The sequence below is a fragment of the Esox lucius genome, chromosome 4 (assembly GCF_011004845.1).
Source record: "Esox lucius isolate fEsoLuc1 chromosome 4, fEsoLuc1.pri, whole genome shotgun sequence".
NCBI lineage: Eukaryota > Metazoa > Chordata > Actinopteri > Esociformes > Esocidae > Esox > Esox lucius.
In genome coordinates this window covers 27742566-27767939 of record NC_047572.1, presented here as the reverse complement: position 1 = coordinate 27767939, position 25374 = coordinate 27742566, and the positions used below count along the sequence as shown (strand labels likewise).

The 25374-nt window shown below is 42.5% G+C and overlaps 1 protein-coding gene across 5 annotated transcripts in view; it reads right to left on the bottom strand.

Moving 5' to 3' along the window:
- Nucleotides 1-25374, bottom strand: part of lingo2 (leucine rich repeat and Ig domain containing 2) — a 252972-nt gene that overhangs the window by 170500 nt on the left and 57098 nt on the right. The gene's annotated exons all lie outside the window — the stretch shown is intronic.

Genomic DNA, 25374 nt, shown 5'->3' with positions numbered 1-25374 from the left:
ATGACAGCTCGAGCTGTTAGCACAAGTTAAAAGCAATTTCCCTTTATTTGCGAAAGTAATGGCTCATGCTGTACTTTCACAGGGCATTACTGCCGGCTTTAAACATTGTCTTCATACATACCGTTAAGGGATAAATGTAAATCCAGTCCCCAGGCAATTTATATTGCTTTTTCACTGATGTACAGTATTTTACGTTGGCATTATGCATTGCTATTGTAAGGATATTCGATTTGTTTGGGGAAAATACATATTTATCTTGATCAGGGACAGCTCTGCTTCACAATGTGCATTTAAGCAGTGGGACTGGAGAGAACTTTGTTGTAATGCCACACTTTGCTTTAAAATAATCCTGACTATGCTACAGTACTACTGACCTCCTACAATGCAGAAAGAACAAGGCCCATAAATACACTATTTTCTCCCTATGCAGCTAGTGTAGATTACACATTAGTGTTCCTACTATTGTATTATAGACACATTGAGGTCAATAATGTGATTTCCCTTTAATATATTTTTTGCACCCTGTGAGGTCAAAGTACCAGCCTATAATTCTGTAAATTAGGACAAAGTCCTTTTTAAAAAGAGAGCTTTGCATATCAGCTTGTTTAGGTAGGATGAAAATACAAAAAAAATAAACTTCCTTGGGGCTTTAATAAATCTGTGGACGGCATCCGCAACAAATTACAGATTTTGCAGAGACAGCCTGGCCCAAGGTGGTCTGGTCAGGTGGATGTTACTCACCTACAGTAGCAACCGTTATTAAATGTTACTCTGTCCGGGTGTTTATGTCTGCAACATTGCTATGGGGTAATGCTCCACATAGCTGGATCCACACTCCCCAGGGAGATAGAATCAGACCACCTCCTGTAACCATTGTCCCATATCACCAAGGGATCCATCTGGCCAGCCAATAAGACTGTAAAAAACAGCTTAGGTGCAACTGAACCCCGGAAAACAAGGTAATAATATCAGTACTTGCCCAGAGCCCTGTGCTCCAACAATCCAACCATGGCAATGCGAGTGGGTGTTTGAAAGCCCCCTTAACCTATCACACGAAGGAGGTTGCCTTCCATCTCCGAAGGCCTGGATGTGTGGGGACACAATCCTCCACCCCTCAAAGACGAAGACAAACGAGGGGAGCTGTTAAAAGGCTCCTAATGATGATTTAGCCCGCACTGACACGCACAGGACCACATGGCATTGTGGCCCTACTTTGAAACCGTCTCGAAACGAGGCCCAAACGATTCCAATTAATTAGAGGCTATCTAGGTGACAAGCTAATTAATGCCTCCATTATTTCCTTGCATTTCTCTGGAGATAAACGTCAACAAATGTGGAAGGTGTGGAATGGTTAGCTCATTAGCCAGGCTAAATGACAGTAGATATGCACGATGAGATCCAAGAGCTCATTCTGCCAAGCGTCTGATATGTGTACTGTTACAGTGTGTAAAGTGGGCTCATGTCCTTTTTCTGAATCATTTATGCACAGGTTGCCACATTTTTGGCACAAAAGCGGCTAAATCGTCCCATAATGAATGGACCATTGACCTGCACGATAGCAATAAAGCATGCACTTTCATAGACATCCAGAAAGGAGGAATGTTGTGCTTTTTTCTTTTACAATGCATTCTAAATTGGTTTCAGAAGAGACAGTGCAGCTTGATATGCATGGTTAAGGACATTATACACCATGACCTTCTTGTAACCATCTGTGAAGTGTTGTTGCTTTAGCTTCAATGAAGTTAATGGGTTGTACAGGTGGAACATTGATTTGAAAATGTATAGATATCCATGGCAAGGATTCCTTAAGGTTTACTGTGCTCATATTATTGAAGTTCAAGATAATTTTACAGAAGGCAAGAGGTGGACATGACTCAAAACATGAGCTTGGGATTTCTCTAAAGCCAGATAGGGCAACGTACAAAGTGATATGGCTACTTGCTGTACACAATACATTTGAAGGGGCAGTCCATTGTTACACATGTCAAAGACGAACTGGAGTATTTAAGGGAAATTTGTTAAATGTAATCAGATTTTTTTATTATTTGTTCTAGAAATGTCACCCATATTTCCAACACAGTACTGATTCTTCTACTATGGATTTGTTTATGCAGACAGCCTCATTCTGAATTATGCTGCCTATGTAAACTTCCTGTATTTCTCTTTTGACCATTCAGAGTAGTTTTTTTTTTACATCCAGTCTTTCCCGGAACTGGTCTGATTGCTTTCACTAGTGAAAGCGAGATCAGAATTGGGTTGCCTGTGTAAAATCCAATCAACCCGTCTTTCTGAAGGATTTAGATAAGAACAGTTGGTAGCCTGTAAAATCAGGGAAAAGGGAAAATGCATTAGCATTACAACAGATTATAGTGTATTTACAGCCTGAGACAGTGAGACAAGTAAATAGCATGTTAGCGCTGACACCATGTGTCAGGTGTTCAGAACATATACTTCACATTTGAATGCGACAGCTCTACTGCAATTACTCCACAGTGACGACTGAACTTCAAGATGAGGTCCTGAGTAGCAGACCTTGAGAACCAGGAACACACACAAGCTCCGCCCTGACTCTATGACCCGTACCCAGCCTCATCTTCCTCACACAGAAGACAAGAAGAGATGGGTAACGGAGGACAGAATTTATGTCGGTAATTGCTGATGGTAATCATAAATATATTTGAGGGAGAAAAAAACTCAAAAATGTTCATTGCAGAAGTAAGAAGTCAACATTTAGCCACCATGTGACTGTGCAGGGCTATCTGAGTACATACAACATGGATGCATGTTCACACGACCATATACATGCACACACGCACGCGCACACACCTCCAAAACAAACAAATATACCAGAAAATGCATGTTAATACTTGGGGTGTATATATATGTATGTATGTCACCCTATATATATATATCTATATATATATAGATATATATATATATTAATGGCTCAACACACAGCCATTAATGTCTAAACCGCTGGCAACAAAAGTGAGTACACCCCTAAATGCAAATGTCCCAATTAGCCATTTTCCCTCCCCAGTGTCATGTGACTCGTTAGTGTTACAAGGTCTCAGGTGTGAATGGGGAACAGGTGTGTTAAATTTGGTGTTATCGCTCTCACACTCCCTTATACTGGTCACTGGAACTCTCTGAGGATCTGAAAAAAGAATACTCCGCACATTGCATCAAATTGGTCTGCATGGCTGTCGTCCCAGAAGGAAGACTCTTCTAAAGATGGTGCACAAGAAAGCCCGCAAACAGTTTGCTGAAGACAAGCAGACTAAGAACATGGATTACTGGAACCATGTCCTGTGGTCTGATGAGACCAAGATAAACTTATTTGGTTCAGATGGTGTCAAGTGTGTGTGGGGGCAACAAGGGGAGGAGTACAAAGACAAGTGTGTCTTGCCTACAGTCAAGCATGATGGTGGGAGTGTCATGGTCTGGGGCTGTATGAATACTGCCGGCACTGGGGAGCTACAGTTCACCATGAATGCCAACATGTACTGTGACATAATGAATTAGAGCATGATCTCCTCCCTTTGGAGCCTGGGGTGCATGGCAGTATTCCAACATGATAATGACCCCAAACACACCTCCAAGATGACCACTGCCTTGCCAAAGAAGCTGAGGGTGAAGGTGACCTAAACCCTATTGAGCATCTGTGGGGCATCCTCAAACGGAAGGTGGAGGAGCGCAAGGTCTCTAACATCCACCAGCTCCGTGATGTGTGGAGTGGAGGAGTGGAAGAGGACTCCAGTGGAAACCTGTGAAGCTCTGGTGAACTCCACGCCCAAGAGGGTTAAGGCAGTGCTGGAAAATAATGGTGGCCACACAAAATATTGACACTTTGGGCCCAATTAGGACATTTTCACTTAGGGTGTACTCACTATTGGTGCCAGCGGTTCACACATTAATGGCTGTGTGTTGTGTTATTTTGAGGGGACAGGAAATATACATTGTTATACAAGCTGTACACTAACTACTTTACATTGTCATTTCTTCAGTGTTGTCGCATGAAAAGATATAATCAAATATTTTCAAAAATGTGAGGAGTGTACTCGTTTTTGTGATACACTATATATACCAATCAGCCATAACTGTCACTGTGCGGTGAGGATCAGTGGCACCGTCCCGTACAACACCAGTTCCCATCACTCCACAAACACATCCCAGACTTGTCTTCATGTCGCATGTCTTCACCTATTCACACCAGGTCCCAATCATCTCGTATGTGTTTAAATGTTTCCCCTCTGCACCCCACATTTGTTGATCGTTGTTGCTGTCTGCTTGTAACCGGTGAGTGGTTTGTTTACTGTTCAGCTCCTTTATTTTCCTTAAGTTTGATTTGTGTGCTCTGTGTTTGTTTTCTATTCAACACGACTACATAGAGTATATTCGCCTGCGCCTGGTTCCTCCACTACTGCCACCGTTACAGAATGATCGACCAAAAAGGAACCCGCAGGCGTGCAAGGAAAACCCGTCATGGTCACAGGGATAACTCCCTGTGACGTGGGAGAAGCCAGGGACGCCGGAGGAGGAAGCTCAGCGTCTCTGTGCTTATTCCGGCTACTCCCCTCCGAATTATCCCACGAGAGGGGGGTACTTCTGGAGAGGTGATTGGGGGTCTGACCCCCTCTCCTCGATGAGGAGGTGCTGTATGGGAGAGTGGAGGAAGACTCCCTGGGGAGCAAAGCTGGAGGTCGCCCCAATAACTTTTTGGGGGGGTGCTATGGGACGTAGACCAATGGGGAGAGGTCAAGCCCCTCACACCGCAGGAGGAGGATGTGTTTAAGGGGCTCCTACAGGAGATGCAGGAAGCGGAGAGAACGGGACGTAGGAGAGGAGGCCGTAGGAGGAAGTGGCAGCCCGAGCCTCCTACCTGCCATGGGATGGACGGGACGAGTAGTCCCCTGGCCCTTCGGCGTGCTACACTTCCTGCTTTGCGGCCTGCTCCCCCAGCTGCTGCTCCGCAGTCAGCCTTACGTCCGGTGCCAGCTCCAAGGCGCCGGGTGTTCCCAGTGCCCCCTGCTGCCCTGGAGTTGCAGCCAGCGCCCCCTGCTGCCCTGGAGTTGCAGCCAGCGCCCCCTGCTGCCCTGGAGTTGCAGCCAGCGCCCCCTGCTGCCCTGGAGTTGCAGCCAGCGCCCCCTGCTGTCCTGGAGTTGCAGCCAGCGCCCCCTGCTGCCTTGGAGCCGCAGCCAGCGCCCCCTGCTGCCCTGGAGCCGCAGCCAGCGCCCCCTGCTGCCCTGGAGTTGCAGCCAGCGCCCCCTGCTGCCCTGGAGCCGCAGCCAGCGCCCCCTGCTGTCCTGGAGTTGCAGCCAGCGCCCCCTGCTGCCTTGGAGCCGCAGCCAGCGCCCCCTGCTGCCCTGGACCCGCAGCCAGCGCCCCCTGCTGCCCTGGAGCCGCAGCCAGCGCCCCCTGCTGCCCTGGAGCCACAGCCAGCGCCCCGTGCTGCCCAGGAGCCACAGCCGCCAGCTCCTCCCGCTGGTCTGTTTTCGCTGCCACCCGAGTGTTTACTGTCATTTACTGTTCAGCTCCTTTATTTTCCTTATGTTTGATTTGTGTGCTCGGTGTTTGTTTTCTATTAAACACGACTGCATCGAGTATATTCGCCTGCGCCTGGTTCCTCCACTACTGCCACCGTTACAAAAACTTTGTGACCACCTGCCTAATGTTATCCACGTGATGTAAAAGGAAATGTGATTCATCAGACCAGGCCACCTTCTTCCATTACTCTGTGGTCCAGTTTTGATGCTCACGTGCCCATTTTAGGCCCTTTCAGCAGTGAACTGGGATCAGCATGGGTACCCTGCTGGTCTGCGGCAATGCAGACCGATATGTAACAAACTGCAATGCATTGTGTGTTCTGACACCTTTCTATCAGTACCAGCATTAACTTTTTCACCTTTTGAGCTAGAGTAGCTCATCTATTGGATCAGACCATGCGGGCCACCCATGACCCTGTCGCCGGTTCACCACTTTTCCTTCCTTGGACCACTTTTGATAGGTACTGACCACTGCAGACCAGGAACACCCCACAATGGCTGCAGTTTTGTAGATGCTCTGACCCAGTCGTCTAGCCATCACAATTTGGCCCCTGTCAAAGTCGCTCAGATACTTACGCTTGCCCATTTTTCTTGCTTCTAACACATCAACTTTTGAGGACAGAATGTTCACTTCCTGCCTAATATATCAAACCCACTGACCGGTGACATGATAACGAGATTATCAGTGTTATTCACTTCAGCTATCAGTGGTCATAATGTTATGGCTGAATGGTATATAAACATATGCATATATATATACAGGGGACAAATTAAAGGAAAAATATGAATAAATGAGTGGAGGAACATAAATAAAGCAGATGCTTCCAAATGGGTGCACTGCATGATGATACGGTTAAGTGATTGACATCCTATCATGCTCTGTGGCATGTGTAAAAGTGCTGAGCAGGCTCAGTTGCTTTCGATTTAGGATCAAGATGGCAAGAGGAAAGGATTTAAGTCTTAGACGGCAGTCCACCACCATCATCAAAACACTTGGTATGTGTTGGGTTTTCCTTACTTTTTTCATGCGTCTGTATGTATATACACATACACGGTCCTTTATTATTATACATTTATGTTTGTATTTATCTGGTGCACACGTTTAATGTGTTCTAGTGGAGCAACCCAAGAAACCGTCCTCTAAAAACATTGGATTGGTAAACTATGTTTTTTGAGGCTTATGTCTCCCAAAACCTTAAATTACCTTCCCTCTCTCGAGTACACTTTATTCATGATTGCTGAACAAAGTTTTCACTTCAAGGCCGCATTCATGCTAAGCTAAAAGGAATACCTGACTTTATGCCCCCTTCTTTTAAGCGACCTAGCTCTAGCGCGTCTTGCATCCTCCCATCTTCCTTGGCTAGGTTATTGAGTAACAGCATCGATTTCACGTTGGTTTCTTTTGGTTTCCATTTCTTACACATCCCTTTGTTGGGGAACATCTTTCAGTTGGCACCAGTGGGTTTTCCTTTCTTGACGGATTCCTAAGAATATTTATGTCTGCAGGGAAAGTTAACTTTATTTGTAAGAATCTCCTGTGACTTTTTTACCTTTGCCAGTTGAACAGTATTCTCATTGGCCTTGCTTTGTACTCTTTTTCCATTTGTTTGTGAAGGTGACTTGCTATTTAAGTCTGAAGGTGGAATAAGTGTTTTTGTTTGAAGCTTGATATTGCATTTGGAATAATGAATTGGACAACGTGATCTTAATTGAAGGTCACCAAATAGAACATGCTAATGACTTATTCTTAGCATTCTCTGGAAAAGAGATTGTATTCGACAAATGTGAGATATGTTATACTGTCATTGTTCTGTAATTACCACACAGATCTTTATCAATTTCATTTGGCATGCTTCAAAGAAGGAACAGAACAATTTGTACCTCAACGTGCAGAATGAGGCAAGGATGTAAGAGCATTGTGAGAAAAGATCTAAGTAATGTAGACACATAAAGCAAATATGACTAATGGCACAGCTTGGGATTAATTTCACAGGAGATGGAATCCAATTTTTCCACAACTTATCTGAGGCGTTGATTTCGCCAAGGGGCAGTCCGACATTTTAATATCATTGCTTGGTGAATTATGCTTCTTATACCTTCTTAATTCAATGTAGAGACAATCTGATATACTTCTTTGGTTGATTTTTCATCTGAAACAGTCACTCATGTCAGTGTGACACCCAAGACTTTGATAGATTGATTAAAAGCAACATGTCCGAGTGGTTTACAGCTAAAGATGCTCAAACTTCTAACTTCCATTGCTACTGGGAAGACGGTGTCAAAAGCTTCCGTCTTCACCCCAAAAAATGACCATGTTGGTCTCATACGACAGTATTATTCAGTAGCTTGGAGCATACCCAATAGTATTCCAGTAATGAGGTATGTCTTGACTCCAGACATCCTGCAAGCAATCTATAAAACATCCAGTCCCCTCAGGTGTTTGGGCAGCTCACTTAAAGACATCAATACCGTGGGAAATGAGACCCAGAGATATGGCTCCAAAGGACCTGACGAATTAGATGGCTGACTGAGATGCCCGTATGTCTTGTTTAAGCTGCTGCACTCGATTCACCAGAATTTATCGAATGAGCCGAGCTGGCCATTGTTGAACACGCCGTGTATTGGGGCCCGGTCAATACAAGGGTCTCAGCTACTTCAAACAGAAACATGGCATTAGCATGGAGGTTCCTCACTGCTGCAGGTAGCGTTTCAAGGATGACCTTCTGTGGCACTTTTAAGTCGTCCTTCAAATAATGTCATCAAAGCTGGCTGAAACAGTCAAGAACAAATTCTGCTCTCTTGGAGCTATAATGGTTAACATGCTAGAGGATGAATCACTACCAAAATACAATACGAAAATACACTACCAAAATACTACCAAAATACACTACCAAAATACTTAACGATACCTATGCACATGTTTAGGCTTATTCCTGCTCCATAAATGTGTAAATGTGCCCAGTGTATATTCAAGGTAATTGTGACACCTGATAGAGACAAAACTAATGAATAGGAGGACTTGATGATATTCCAGCTCATCTCTGCAAGTGTAATGCTATTGAAATCCTAGTCACCTGACCAAATACAACTCCAGATGATGACCATCTTGATGATCAGCCTTGTAAATAGATTTTTTTCACATTGTCTTCAATAAGCTGTGACTTTGACACTTTTTCAGCACTCTTCTTTTTTCCCATTCCCTTCTGTCCTATGCTAAACATATTCTACAGTTCGTGAGGAGCAGAATTTGTTCTTATCATGTTGAATATTCAGATCATTTCTCAGCCTCTCTCCTGGAACATTGCCCTGTCAATCAAATGTCAGGACACGCAGCCCTCACGTCACATCCTTTTATTGGCTTGGCAACAACAAAAAGACAGTGTACAGTGAATACAAATCAACCAGGGGGAGAGGGAGAGAGAGAGAGAGACAGACAGAACAAGATAGCAATAGCTGAATGAGTCTAAGATTTAGGACTCATAGATTGCTCATGACAGATGGGCCACAATCTATCAATTTCCCATGGAGTGTTTGTGCCTCAGTAACTGGAATTGATGCAATATGAAAATGCTAGGATCCAAAGGTTAAACTACTCAGTCACGACTAAATCAGATAAATAAATTGATATGAGACGTGACATTTGGTCAATTGAACAATGCACAGTCGCCCAAGGTTTTTTTTTTTTTTTCAGTTATATTTTTTGAATTTGCCAAAGAGGCAGTGGTTGAAATTAGTGTTTTAAGTCCCAACTCTGTCTGTGTCCAATGCAACTATATCCCAGGTGATTCATTATCTTGTCAATTTTCTTTATTATCTGGGGGGATTTTTTTGCTATCATGCATTCACAATTCACTTAACAGGCAACAGATTTCTGTTTAGCTTTAGGGAGATTTTAGCCGTAGGCTAAGCACACTGAGAACAAGTGGGCTAGAACCAATGCCCAAGGATAGCTGGCCCTGCTCTGGGGCAGGGTTAGCACAGACTTTTCGAGGCTAGCCCCAGAGGCACAGTATTAAAACAAACAGTGTGAAACTGGGTCTGGAACAAAAGCATAGAATGTTTACTGTCCAATCATATCAGATAATCAGATAATCTTGTCATGCATTTGTCCGTTAGCCCATGGTTTACATCTTAGCCCAGGGTAAACATTCTATTGTATGAACACAGCGAGTCAGTCCAGGGCCTAGGGCTAACACAGCTTAGAGCTAATAACATACTGTGAAAAGGCCTTAAGTGATGATCAGTACCTACAGGCTCTAGCCTTGGGTATATATCTTTTCTGGACGTGCTGAATCGATACAATCAATAACTACTGCTGTAACATGCCTTATTCACCATACACAACCATGGTCAATGTGGATGCCTATTTGAAAGTAAAACAAATAGATATTTCAGAGTTAAATCCTAGATGGAGGCAGCGTACAACAAACCAACATTTTCGGATCGCTATAATTGTTATCATCACCATCTTCATAATCAACGTCATTGTTTTTTTAGCATTCAAAAATATATTTGCTTTAGTCTGCTCAATTCATTTTATTCTGAGGTACGGAATACCCTATTAAAATTAATCTTATAAGATTATACAGTATTGTCAGGTAGCATCCATACTGTGACCTTAGCAAAAGAAATGGCATCGAGAGATATCGGGACACCTCTCAAACCACATCTCAAACCATTCTACACTTTGGATTGTAGTGGTAACAAGTACTCTCTCTGGCCATAATCTATGCCTGTCTCTCTCTCTCTGGCCCCGCCCCATGTGTCACTCTCTCTCCGGCCCTGCCCCAAATCTGTCTCTCTCTCTGGCCCTGCCTCAAATCTCTCTCTCTCTCTGTCCTCACACCACATCTGTCTCTCTCCCTCGCTGGCCCCGCCCCTTTTTTTCTGTAACCACTCTAAGTATCTGAAGGTATTTATGTTCCCTTTGCAGCTGCGTGCCACCTAATGCATCCCTTCATGCTCTGCCACCCCACTCACCCCACGGCACCGCACTGCTGACAGTTCTCTGGGAGATCCGACCATGCGGTACGTCGGCGCTGCAGCTGTTTCCTCTGAAAGGCAAACAGGAGGTGGGACGCTGCCAGGACAGTGATGAGTGTTTTGAGATGGAGTGCACCAAACAAAGAGGCCGAGTTCACATGAGTAAATGGAACAGGTATTAAACGGAACAGGTGTCTGGACTGTTACAAACAATTCACCGGTAAGTTTTCCCCTTCATACTTTCAAATGTTCTCCTGGCTCCATGTACTGACTTATAAATGGTTGAAGGATGACACGGTGTGCTGTCTGAGTGCCTGACTTGCATAATGAGGTCAGTGGAATGGACGCCATTTTGGGCACTTGACAAAAAATGTAATCAGACAAAGGTAATTAGTAAAAATATATTTTCATTGTAAAAGGTCCACATAACGTTGTTACTCAAGTCAGATTTTGTATAATTTGGGTGTATTCCATGCTTAACATTAAACATGGGTCCTTTTAACAGCACTATATTCACATAAGTTAGCATTAAGAAACTTTGTGTAAAAGTTGTTTCCAGTTGAAATGCAGTGATTGGTTATGATGACATGAAATTATACATTATATTGGGTTTGACACATAGAGAAGCATCATACTTTTTGCATTTGGTTCACTGAGGACAAACCTAGAAATCTTTCTCCCTCATGTTGTCAAGAGGTTTGCATTGTTTCGGTGGAGTTCCATTCACCTCTTTACCGCATCTATTGCCCCTGGAACATACATTTCCCCCTGTCTCAGTCCCAAGGTCTTAAGCTGCTATATTATTGTGCTGGGGGAGTAGGGTCAGTTCTCCTTCTCCACTATAAATCCTTGTTGATATGAATTTTCCCAGTCTCCTCCCGTTTTGAACTTAGGAGGGCATGAGGTCCTGGCCCACATCTGTGGAGTACCTGGCTTGGGGGACCCGTTGCTGTCCCAGAGTCCTCCTGGTTGTGTTGCAGATCGAGACGATGCCTGACGATTTCAGCTGCCACTGTGCTGACACCTCCCCCTCCCCCGTGTGGTCCCTGTCCTTGTCCATCTGGTCATGCTTCCAACCTGGACTAAGTTTAAATCGAATCTAGACTCAGCCCACATGCATTTATTAATTATTACAATTATTACTTAATATGTTCACCTGGCACAGCCAGAAGAGGATTGGTCACCCCTCTGAGCCTGGGTCCTCTCTAGGTTTCTTCCTACATTTTGGAATTCTTAGGGAGTTTTTCCTAGCCACTGAAATTCAACACTACTGTTGTTTGCTCCTTGGGGTTTAAGGCCAGGTGTTTTGTAAAAGCACTTTGTCACATCTGCTGATGTAAAAAGGGCTTTATAAATACATTTTATTGATTGATTGACATTTTCTTTCTTCGTCCACAGGTCAGCATCGGAAACAAATGATGGTTAGCTGTGATCAATTGTGCTGGTGTGCGCTTAGTAAGACATCATGTGGCATTGAAGCATTGTCATAAAGATTAAGAAGCTAACTCGAATGCCATCCATAGCTGTTAGCAAAATTACTTTATTGACGTGTCATGAATGCTGTCTTGCCCTCTCCATCCCTCACTCTCACATTGCTCTTTGATTATATCCTTGATCTAGGCTTTAAGTAAACTTTACACTATGCTATTGGTCAACAAAGATTTAGAATCCACCACTTAGATGTTATTAAAAGGTAAGATTTTCTAGTTACTTATCTCTTTTTTGGGGCTGCAGAATCTTCAAACCATGCATTCCCTTTCTCTAAAACTCTCACTCACTCTCAGTCTGATCATGACTAGATGATTAATGCCTTGTTAATCTTGGAATTTTACAAACATTTTACTCTCATAGTATAATCATACATTTTAGTGTAGGGTATTTGCTTGTGATAGTCTACTTGCAGTTCAATTATTGCTAATCAACTCATTGCTTAATAATTATTGCTTGTGTTTTCCTATTAATCTTTTATTGTCATGGAGTCAGCTATTGGTTGATGTCAGGTGTACTTGCTGAAAACAACTTATACTAACAAATCCAAAACAAGGTTAAGACTTACAGACCCAACCAATTCTTATTTATTTTATACAGTACACTTTAAATACTTTAAGAATGATGAGGATTTAAATCTAATTTAATTAACATTTATCTAAATTTTGCTTTAATGAGAACTACAAGAGGTGGTTGTTTTTCCAAATTATGTTAACCAAATTAGCTACAAGACCCTCCAGTATACTGTCTCAAGGGCCAAGCACAAACTATTTTGCTATTCATAGCCCCCTGTGTGATTGTGTTAGAATTGTCTTTTTCTTTATTCTGTGTTCATCAGACTGTGGTGAATACATCTATATAATGCATTCAAATATAGCATTGCATAGATCAAGCTTTTGTGATTTTTAATTGCATTGACAAGTTCTGGAAAGTACATGTGGACATAAAAACATATTTAATTCCCCAACTGGTTAAAAAAGTGACCTACAAATGACTGAATTAAATATATTACATTACTGGTCGGAACAACTCATAAATACTCTATTTAGTCAGTAGAGACTGAATTATAAGGATGGTTTAGATTTTGTTGTAAACATGTCTAACTATTGATGTAAAGGAAAGCTGGGTATCGTTGATGTAAAAATGTATATGGAAGACCCTTCCACCCATAAGACAATCCAAAATAATTAAACATTTCTAACAAACACATACATTTGCATACATTTGAATACATTCATCCACTAACTCTTAGCTTTGAACTCTTCAAGCCAGAAACAACCCATCCAAATTTCACATACAGGCTATCCAATCAAACTACATCTATTTGTCCATCAACCTTTTGAACTATTACCAGTCATTATCATCATTATAATTACTATTATTTGTAAAACCTTATAAAAAGTATCTAAAATGCAGTGAGTCCAATCAACTGAAAATCTCCTAAATTCAACATTGAGATTTGAATTAGGTTATTTTAAAATCAACAGAATCACATCAGTTGATAGAAACATAAATAAATATCTTATCTGAGGTCTTTTTAGCCTGTCCCAGATATTGGTATGAGTGAATATTGGTTTGTGAATGATTCATTCTTTTTGAACGACTCTGAATTGGGTGTCATGACTCATTATATATATTAGATTTTTCTAGGGGGAGGGGTGACTCATTTATTATAATTGCTAGTTTCAACTGCATGAAGCAGCAGCAATGACTTCTACTATGGAATAACTTTCAGGATTCATACCCTGTCCTCCATCTTTGTGCTCTGACCAACAACTGTGTTTTACTTGCGAGGCTCAAAATAGATCAAGCTGCAGGCAACATTAGAGCTGAAAAATACATGTTCAGAACTGTTGACTGAATGAATGCAATTAATTGATTATGCATGGTATGATAGACACAGTTTTACAGAACCAAAACATACTCAGAGCCTCTGCTCAAAAAACCTGGGAGCAGCTACAGTTTGCACCCTCACAGCAGTAAAGCAAAAAAAATTGGTTCACCCTCACAGCAGTAAAGCAAAAGCAGGTCATGATCTATTCCGAATGTCCCACAACTAAAATGTATACAACTAAAAAAGCACACATTCACTCATCTTTGTCACAAGTGGCAGCAAAAAGCCCCCTATGTTGAACATAATGTAAAGGAGAGGCTTGTACAGACATAATGAATGAAATGAGTTTAAGTATTATTTACGTTCACCGAAAGTGAAACCTCCCCTTGGCTAGAAGACTGGCACTGGTACTGCTGCCAAAATAATTTGAAATTCTATAATTATTTGAAAGTAAATGCAGTGGCAATTACCCAAAGAGTCACTAAATAACCACTTAAACAGATTTTAGTTTACCCGTGTGTAACTTCAAGCATAAAGCTGCTCAAACCACACAATTTCGGCATTGCTGTACAACATACTGAATCGTCCGTTTCATCTAATCAGCATACAAATACAAGCACAGCAGAACAACCAAAATGACTTGCGGTTCCAAAAACCGTAAAGGTACCGTGGTAAAGTCACATACCTAACTACTGTACGCACGGAGCCAGTGTCTGTCCAACGGTCCAGCGTTCAACAGGCCGACGGCGGATGGAACGAAACTTAGTTTAGCCCTGGTCTTGTTGAACAGTGGGACCTTGAGTCTCCTTCAAGAGGGCAGGGACCTGGGAAACACGGGGCAAAGTCATGCATCGGGTCTCCTATGATGGGCTTGGCCTTTGCCCTCACCCATCTATCACAGAGGCCCAGAGGCCCAGTGCACTGCAGCCTGCAGAGCTCACACCCCTGGTACACAGTCGGTTTGAGGAGGCCCTTGTTGGCTACTGACAGCCGGCCATACCAGGCTGTGGATCAGAGAGTTGGCCGGTGTGAGTGCTGAGGAGTGTGTGGGTGTTAAAGTTCAGTTATCTCCGTCTGCATCAGGAGGTAAAGTCTGTGTTGGCACTTTTTTTGCTGAGATTCTGAGTGTTAGAAGAAAAGCGTGCGCATTCCAGGATTGTTCTCGGGTGTTTATAACTCCACTGGGAGCGGCTTTCACAGTGTCTAAACGCTGAAGCCTGTAAGTCATTATTTTTGCATACATGAACCAGTCAGCAAGAGCACACACCCGGCTGACTCTAAGTCAATATTAACACACACAACCACCTGAAAGTCAGTTTTGACGATATACAAACAATATGACGCGTCATTAAATGGGTGGTTTGGAGCACATTCGAACCGCTGAGAGTGTGCGTTTTATGTGAGGAAAAGTGTAAACATACAGTAAACATACCCCAACATTTGGACATGAAATTGAATGGGGCCATCAGATCTAATCTTTTAAAACCTATGTCCCTGGGACTCTTAAGGGACATACTGACAGTTATTCAACGTGTTATTACACTCACAACCCCATTTCCCAAAAAAGGTGGGACGCCGCATAAAATGCTAATCAAAATAGAATTCAGTGATGTGCAAATCATTAATCCCTGTATTTAATTGAAAATAGTACAAAGACAACATATCAAATGTTAAAACGGAGAAGTGCTATTCTTTTGGAAATATACGTGCCCATTTGATGCCAGCAAACATGTTTAAAAAAAGTTGGGACAGGGTCATGTATACCACTGTGTTGCATCATCTCTTCTTTTAACAAAACTCTGTAGGCGTTAGGGAACTGAGGAGACCAATTGTTGTAGTTTTCAAAGTAAAATGTTTTCCCATTCTTGCTTGATATAGGGTTTCAGCTGCTCAACAGCTCGGTGTCTCCTTTTTCGTATTTTTCATTAGATAATGCGCCAAATGTTTTCAATTGGTGACAGGTCTGGACTGCAGGCAAGCCAGTTTAGCACCCAGACTCGAACTGGGGAGCCATGCTGTTGTAATACGTGTGGAATGTTGTTTGGCGTTGTCTTGGTGAAATAAGCAAGGCCTTCCCTGAAAAATAGGTTGTCTGGATGGCAGCACATGTTGCTCCAAAACCTGTATGTATTGTTCAACATTAATGGTGCCTTCACAGATGTTCAACTCACCCATATCATCAAGTCAAGATACCATCATGGATGTTGGATTTTGAGCTGTACACTGATAACAAGTTGGGTGGTCCCTTTCCTTTTCAGGCCAGAACACAGAATAATTTTAAATGTTGATTTGACCACAGGACGGTTTTCCACTTTGCCTCAGTCCATCTTAAATTAGCCTGATGATCACGGCTATCCAATTTGTGTTTTCGGCCTTGTCCCTTGCGTACAGAGATTTCCCCTGGATTCTCTGGATCTTTTAATGATAGTATGTACCGTAGATTATGAGATCCCCATACTCTTTGCAATTTTACTTTGAGAAACATTATTCTTAAATTGTTGCACTATTTGCCTGTGCAGTCTTTCATTGGGGAGTGGTGAACCCCTCCCCATCTTTACTTCTGAAAGACTTTCACTCTTTGTATACCCAATCATGTTACTGACATGTTTCCAATTAACCTAATTAGTTGTGATATGTTCCACCTGGGTTTTTTGATGCCACTGTCTCAGCTTTTTTGAAACGTATTGCTGGCATCAAATTCAAAGTGGGCATGTATTTTTCAAGGAACAATAACATTACATTTGATATGTTGTACTATTGTGTACTATGTTCTGTTGAATACAGGGTTTAAATGATTTGCACATCTTTGCAGTCTGTTTTTATTTCCATTTTACACAGCATCCTAACTTTTTAGAAATTGGGTTTTGCTATAAGATATTTCATTAAAGGTATAGACAGATATGTACAACACCTATGACAAAACAGAACAGATTGAGAGAGACAGACACAGGGCTGACTTGATTGGGTACTTTAAGTCTGTTTACTCTCTGACTGAAAGTAAATAAACATAATGAAGTACCCAACCAAAGACTTAGGATTTGGAGGCCTAAGTCTCACATATACTCACGACAAACAAAACAAATATGAACATTCCTAGCAAATTTAAGTGTAACACTTCTGGGTTACCATAAAGAGCAGGATACTATATTCCTGAATAGAAATGGGACCTGTGCATTGATCCTTTAAAAACCTCCAGCCTTTTACTTGTCTTATATTCAGTGTTATATAGATTAAGTCAGGTGCTCTTTCATATATTCTTTTTGAGTATAGCTTCAAGATTCAAGGCCATTGTGTGGAGATCAAGACCAGGGGCACCGATCACTCTTGTTGTTAGGTGTGGAGTTGAGAGACGAGCCACATCGAGTGTTGTCAGTGACGTGCATACACGTCACTGCTAGTTACATATCCTTGCTGTAGATAATGTTCTTTTATTCACTAAACTCTGAAATTTACAGTCTAGTATCCTTTATTTTCTTCCCCATATATAGCTTATTTCCGTAACAGAATGTTTTAAAACTCATCACAGATTCGTGAACGTATGATTTGTAACCATTTTAACTAGCCTGTTGTTTAATGTGTGTAAGGTCACAATGGCCTCGTCAGTTCCAGAAACAGAGCCGTGGAAAAAGGCCTATTATCTAAACTATTACCATTGCTACAGGAAATAGTTATTCCACCAATACACCAATACATGTTACTGGGTAGTTATTGTCATTATTATTACTGCTCTCTCCTTCCTGCTTTGATTCCTATCGTTGCTTTCATCAGGATATAAGGATGCTTTTTCAATAGAAAAACTGTAAATTCCTTTCGATAAAAAGCTTGTTTTCCTCCTGCAGATTACAGCTCGGGACACGGCCGTGTAAATCTTATCACAATACAGCCTCCGGTTGCCAGAGGCGGTGTTAAACCTGTAATTTAAGTCAAATTGAAGGTCTCACTCTTTATTGAATGCCAGTGTACAAGTTGTAGAGTTGGAAAAATACACACTTTTTCATTATTATTATCAGAATAGCTACATTCCACACTGGGCTGTTCATCTTGATGCATGACATGGGCTGGGAAGAGTAACAACTTCAACCAGAGACAACAACATCAGTTTACATGTTGAGGCGGAGAATTCAGTGAGAAATTCCAGCCTCAGGTATTCCCTTCAAACAGGTGCACAGGCCACCTGCTTGAAGCACAGTCATTCGATCACTTCTAAAACATGTATCACTCCCGCTCTCGTTTGAGGAACACTTGTCACTATTGATTACCGCAGCCCTTTTGTTGAGATGACCCCTTCACATCCATTCTTAAGCCACAGACCTGGCCCTAATCAGCCTTTGCTGAAGCACCAAGCTGCTAGGCCTATTGCAGCATCAGATGGCGACAAGTTACACAAATCTCTCTCACCCCCCCCCCCCCCATCACTTCTTCATTTTCGACTCCGCGACTGGTGATGATGTGCTGCCATGACAACTGACCTCATCGACCCTCTTTATGCTTCCAAATCAGGCAGGGTAATCTACACCTATTAAATGTGTTTCGACATCTGCCATATGATTGTCAGCACACGGCGGAGGACCCCATCTGTTTATTTGGCCCTGCCAGGACCAGGAACACACTGAGGTAAAATAATGAACATCCTTCTAAGGGAGTTGCCAGTCTAGGGAAGCTGACAGACAGGGGAAAAAATAAAAATATGAGACCACATCCACCCCCGATGAAGTTGGGAGAGGTGGTGGATGTTGCTCTTGACCCTTTGGAAGTCGTGCTTTTAACCCATAGATTTTGTGATTTGTTGATGAGGAAATCAATAAACACTTAAGGCCCAATGGGACATTTCTCAAACTTTCAAGTGACATGAAATTTCGCAAAAAAGTATATTTGTACTGAAAATGTACACAGCCATCTATGCACATCAAATGGGCAGTTTGTATGCGTGGAACTTCAGGAACTACATTTTAGGTCTTGGAATGTGAGACCATTCATGAAATAGAGTTTTCCAATTTTGGATTTGTTAACTTTACAATTTTCAGTGTCTGCATTTGCATCACTTGCTGAATACAGGGGTGGGCTTTTATGCATTGATACATAGAGACAACACAACCAACTACCGACTAGTTATTACATTCATATACAACTAGTTAGTAAAATATGATCACATTCAGCATGAACTTGTCACCCAGGCTGTTGTCATTGCAACCCGGGCGCTAGGGGCAGTTTTGAGTGTATCCACAGTAAAATAGAGTGACGGTTTGCGAGGGCATTTTAGTTGCGGTCGGTGGGCAGAAACACAACTGACCTTCACTCCAATAGTTGCGAGGTTGAATCCATTGAAAGGCAAGATTATATTTCTTTTCTGTGGTAACGTGTCATTTTTTCAGGTAATTTTTTATACTTATTTAGAAAATGTCTGTTATGTAACTTCATCCCTAACCGAAATACAGCGATGCCTAACCTTAACCCCAACATACATTCAACCCCTAAACTTAAATCTAATTTGCAGCAAGATATTTTCATCAGTTTCATTGATAGAACTCAGTGGAATGCACCCTAACGTAAAGTGCCTTAACGACATGTCAACTAACATACCAGCGATAGCTTAAGGAAACAACGTAATAGCATATAGAACATTAATGAGCAATGTAATAGCAGCAAACTAACAAGCAACACAATAGAAATATATTAAGGACTAACATAATAGCCATACATTATCGTCCTATTTAATAACACTGGTGATCTGTCGACATAGAACATAATCCTGATGTACAGATTAGTTGTACAGCACCAGTCAAAGGTTTGGACTTCTGTGAATGGGTAAATGTGTCCTGGTACTGTATATGAACTCCATTGTTAGGGCACACTGTTGAGACTATGTGCCATGTACAGTTATATTAGCAAGATAATATATGAATGGAAGACAAGTCGAGGTAGACCACCTAGGTAGATAGTGATTTTACATGAACTTTCAGGATCTATAGGTATATACACAAAACCCCATGGCTTTAACATTTAAAGATGGTAGAAAACTGGATTTCATCCCAATGAACACACATGTGACTATACACGGTCAATGAACAACGGATGTTTTTGAGGTGTGGCTAGGGGAGAACGGTGTGGCTGACAGGGGTTTTATTTACTGGCCAATAAGCGAAAGCAATTAAATTGAGGACAGGGTCGCTTTGTTCCTAGTTGCACCTAAGCGAGGAGAGGAAAGGGAAAAAAAGAAAGCTCCAGAAAGATTTAGTGTTCAATTACATGTGTGGAGAAGAGGCATTGCTGGACTGTTGGAGTCGAGCACAGCAGGAGTCAAAATTATACCTCGGGGACAGAGATATCCTTGTGGCCTTTGACAGAAAAAAAAGAGGAAGAGGACAGTCATCCCATTAAAATTGCCAGTTATTCACAAAAGGAAAATAAAAGGTCTATTCTCAGGAGGACCAAGAGTGTAGGCACAGCCCGTTTAGTTATCTCTGAGCCAGGCTAGCTGGGCTAGGAGCTTTAGTGCTGAATTTCAATAATTTATAAGTACTGTTAGCATTTATGCTGTGACCAGCATATTTTGCATGGTTACAGTTTGGGTTGTTGGGGGAAAAAAACTATCTTAACTGCTGTTCATCAGCTACAACGTTATTTGGATACATAAGTGATAGATCTGAGTTCAAAGAATTCACACTTCTCTGGAGAATCGGAAAGGCTAAAATAGCAAACCTCAGTTGCAGAATTATGTTGTGATAAATAAATTGCCTGGTGATGTCAGTGAAGAAGGGTTGAAAGTAAGGCCAACCATTGTATTTTACCTACTCTTGCTGCCCAGTCAACTCTTCAGTCATACCTAGAAGGTATACAGCTCATGTAAGAGAGGCATCCCACTCCTGTGATCATTTGATGTTTTGTCTTGTTATGTATTAGGACTTGCAGAATCGTTCTGCTTTTCCCTGACAGTTTGTAGATGTTAATGTTGTACGTCATAGTTCCTCTCAAAAACAAAACCATGCAACTGAGGTTGGCTACAGTAGCATCAGTTGTTTTTGTCTCCAGTTGAAAGCCACCTAGAGTACAGTCGCCACTGATAAACACCACATTCCAGTCATTCGCACCAATGTGATCAATCCCAGGGGCATTCACCTTTGTAATGAACACAACCTCTTTTTGACCCACTTTAACTTGCTTGTGGCTAGGTGTTACTAGTCAGACATGAACATACTACAAAAGTAGTCAGCCAACTAGATTAGCTATTGGACGGAAGTTCATGAACAACAGAGCAAGAGTACATCGTCTCCTTAACACGAGCTTTATCCCTTCTAGCCATTACTCAACTCTTGTAAGAACAAATTATATCCACAAACAGTAGGGGTAATCTGTGGCAACTGACTGACTCTGAATTGGGCACCTGGTTTTACTGACTCTGAATAGGGCACCTGCTTAACTGACTCTGAATAGGGCACCTGGTTAACTGACTCTGAATAGTGCACCTGGTTAACTGACTGAATAGTGCACCTGGTTAACTGTCTTGAGAATAAATGATATCCACAAACAGTAGGGGTTATCTTTGAACAGACGATTGCACTCTCCTTATCCTTCCTGGCTGATTTTTCTCTAGTTTTGCGTTTTACTAGTGTCCTTGTCCAGCTCCTCCAAGAATGCACCTCCATCCGTGTCGTCACAAGAAGGTTTGCTATGTCTCCCAGTACAGTCTCAAGAGCATGGAGGAGTAACCAGGAGACTGGCCATTACACGAGGAGACCTGGACAGGAATCAATCCTTTGTGGGAATCAGAAGGTAATCAACCCTTTGTGCGAGAGGAACAGGAGGAGCACTGCCAGAGTTCTACAAAATGACCTCCAGCGAGCTACAAGGGTGCATGTTTATGGCCAAACTGTCAGAAACAGACTCCATGAGGGTGGCATGAGGTCCCGACGTCTTCTAGCGAGACCTGTGTTCACAGCCCTGTGTTTTGTAGCCTGATTGGCATTCACCAGAGAACACCAGAATTGGCAGGTCCACTTTTGCCGAGGAGAATGTTATGCTGCCAGTAACATCATCCAGCATGACCGGTTTGGCAGTTGGTCAGTGATGGTCTGGGGACGCATATCCTTAGAGGGTCGCAGAGAACTCTACGTGCTAGCCATCGGCAGACCTTACGCCGGTGGAGTGGGCCCTGGGTTCCTCCACACTCCGGCCTCATGTGGCCAGAGTGTGTAAGCAGTTCCTGGACGACGAAGGCATTAATGCCATTGACTGGCCCTCACGTTCCCCAGACCTCAATCCAATTGAGAACCTCTGGGACATAATGTATTGCTGCATCCGACACTGCCAAGTAGTGCCACAGACTGTCCAGGAGCTCACTGATGCCCTGATCCAGGTCTGGGAGGAGATCCCCTAGGACACCATCCGCCATCTCATCAGGACCATGCCCAGACGCTGAGTGCCTACAGGCACGTGGGGGCCACACACACTACTGAGTCACATTATGAGTTGACGTGATGAAAGGCACGCATTTTGGAACAGCCTGTGATTTTAATAGTTTACTTAGATTTTAAGTGTGAGTTTGAATCCAGCCCTCAATCGGTTGCTGATTTTGGTTTCCATTGACCGGTGTTACGAGGTTTTGTTCTAAATTAATTACACAGTGTACAGTAAAGATTTAGATCTTTAATACATTTCTTCCATCGAGACCCGATGTGCGATTTAAGTGTTCCTTTAATATTTTCGAGTTTCCCACACTCTCTGGAATGCATGGCAGCGTATCGTTAGCGCATGGAGTGTTGCAGGGAGATAGTGAGAAAGCCCTGTATTGTGTTCCGGTGTAACACAGCGGTGGAAAGCAGCCTTGTGTGGGAGCAGCTCAGCTCCCCTGTGCCCTCACTCAGCCTCCATTTTCTCACCAGTCTCTCCCACCGTGGCGTGGAAGGGGCCCCCTCTCTTCAAACATGCATGTGGGAACCGCTCCAGGTAATGTTCCCTAATTGTGCGGAGAAAACCTTGTCTTGAAAAATGCATGGCGAAAGGCAGCGGGACGTAGGGAGGAAATGGACCAGACAAGGGAGCAAGGAAGGGAGAGAGATAACAGAGGGAGAAAGACAGAGGCAGAGAGCCGGAGAGTGAGACACCATCGGACGGAGAGAAGGAGACAGAGTGAACGAGAGACAGACATAGACTGACAGACAGACATGGAGAAGGGGTAGAACAAGATGAGGGAGACAGACTTTTAATCCCTGGTCAATTTGCCTGTGACTGTGTTATTAAGTAGCCTTCCTAATAATTTGGTTAATTGAAAACTGATGAGCAATTCTTGCTTACAAGCAATATGCAAAAAACAAAAACAAAGGACATTTGGAGTTAGTCAGCAGTGCCGGGTGTAGCCGGATCTGCTCCGCAAAAAACAAAACCCATTTCAAATCAAATGTGATTTCTCACATGCTTTCGTGGACATCCAGTCTAAACTAGCAACGGGATGCTTCTTAAGGGGACCTTTGAAAACGATTGTAAAAGTGACAGACAACCCAGAAGTGCCTCCGTGGTCACGCAGTACAGGAAGGGACAAAGCATCCACCCCTGAGGGACCTCGGTGTTGATGCTCAGTGCAGCGGATGTTTCGCTGCCTAACCTGTTGGCCGCCACCACTCAAGAACTCCGTAAACCAATTTGGGTGCTGTCTTGAGTGTTGTTCTGAGTAGGGACATAACCAGACCGGTGCTTTTGGGGGAGATACACACAACCCTGTTTCCAGAAAAGTTGGGACACTCCATAAAATGTAAATAGAAACAAAATGCAAAGATGTGCAAGTCATTTAAACCCTATATTCAACAGAAAGTGGTACTAAGACAGCATATCAGCATGTTTATTGGAAAATATATGCCCACATTGAATTTGATGCCTCAGTGTAGCGATACAAAAGCTCAGTTTAGGGATGCAGAAAATGTGTTATCTTTCCCAAACTCCGATGGTTTTCCGGAACATTTGGTTGGAAGAAATCAATAATCAAGTGGAAAAAGGTACAGAGTCCTTCAACCAGGATAAAAAAAAATAAAAATCCCTTCACATCCCTGGCTAAGACACAGAAAATGACTAGGTTTCCTAGGTCTTTTAAGGTAGTAAGAAGTTTTGTTTTTTTCTAGCGGGGCTAACCATCTCCGCAGAAGCCGTTGTGCAGGATATTATCCAGCAGCATTTGCTGTAATGCTGAAGTTGAGCTATAGTTGAGCCGTCCGTTCTTTGGAGATCATTGCCCGTATTTAACGGTGTCCTCAAAGGCTTTAGATTTGCTTGAAATAGGAGCACGACTGCTGATTACCAATAAGGCTGTTGTCGCCTCAATGCAATCCCTCACAACAAAAAAGCAAACACTCTAAAAATAACATTTCAATCATGTGCAAAGACATGATTAGCAGCTTACAGTGGCAGATGAGTATCAGTATTAGTGTTTAGGATATGTACTAGTATAGTATACTTTCAACGACACAGAGCCTGAAAATGTGTGTATAGTTACAGAGACATTTCAGTCCTCCACAGAGTATTGTGTTTGTCTTTGCGTAGTTAATCTCCGCAAACCAAACCAGACACTCTTATACTGTAATTCCAACACTAGAGTGGATTGTTGCTGCATAATGTTATAAAAGAGAACATTGGGTTTTCCTCTTATATTAGAATTCTGCCATTGCTTTCATCAAAGGCATCAAAGACCCTTGCTGCAATTTTTGTCAAAGACGGCCTCATTAATATTTTACAGGGAACATCCATTTGTATTTCAGAAAGCAAACTTAATATGGCTACATTTTGAACTTCAAAAAGCAGGAAACCCATGCAGTCGCTTTAAGACCTTGGCATTTTACATTTGTCTGATGAATAAGAAAGACACAAAAAAATACTGTTGGTGCGTATGCGTCATTTTTACAGTCATCAGCCTATTTAGCATCTAGCCTGTAACTGTGATTCGGGGCCTTCTAGTTTTTGTGACAAACTCTTTGCTGAGTTCTATTTATTTTCTTCTTATTTTTTTACAAAGAGATATAGCAATACAATTAAAACAGTGCTCCAGAGCACAAAGTGATTTATTATTCCACGTTTAATTAGTTGCCCATTGTCAAAATACCCCTGCACACTGAAGACATCAGTGGAAAAAAACACAGTATATTATTATTGTATAATCAGTGCCTTTCTTACTCTCTGACACCAATATAAACACAGCAAAAAAAAAGAGTACAAGCTCTTGGTACAGACATAATTGGCTGTGCGCTGTGCCACGGTTCCAATGGCCTACTATTCCCAGTACAATGTGAAAGCACAAAGAATGGTCAGGATCGGAAACCTCTGGTCAGCGGTTATCTTGTTGCACACAACAGGAGATATTGGGGATGAGTTTAATGATCCCGGGTTTGGCCCCTGGGGCCCTGTCCACCTAGAGGCAGCGGTACGTCCAGATGACTCAGCCCTCCGTCAATGGATTGTACTCCCCGGGTGTTGAGGCTACTGCTGTAGGATGTCAGGGCCACTGAGTTACACTGTGTGTGCTATCTTCCCTGGAAACACTGA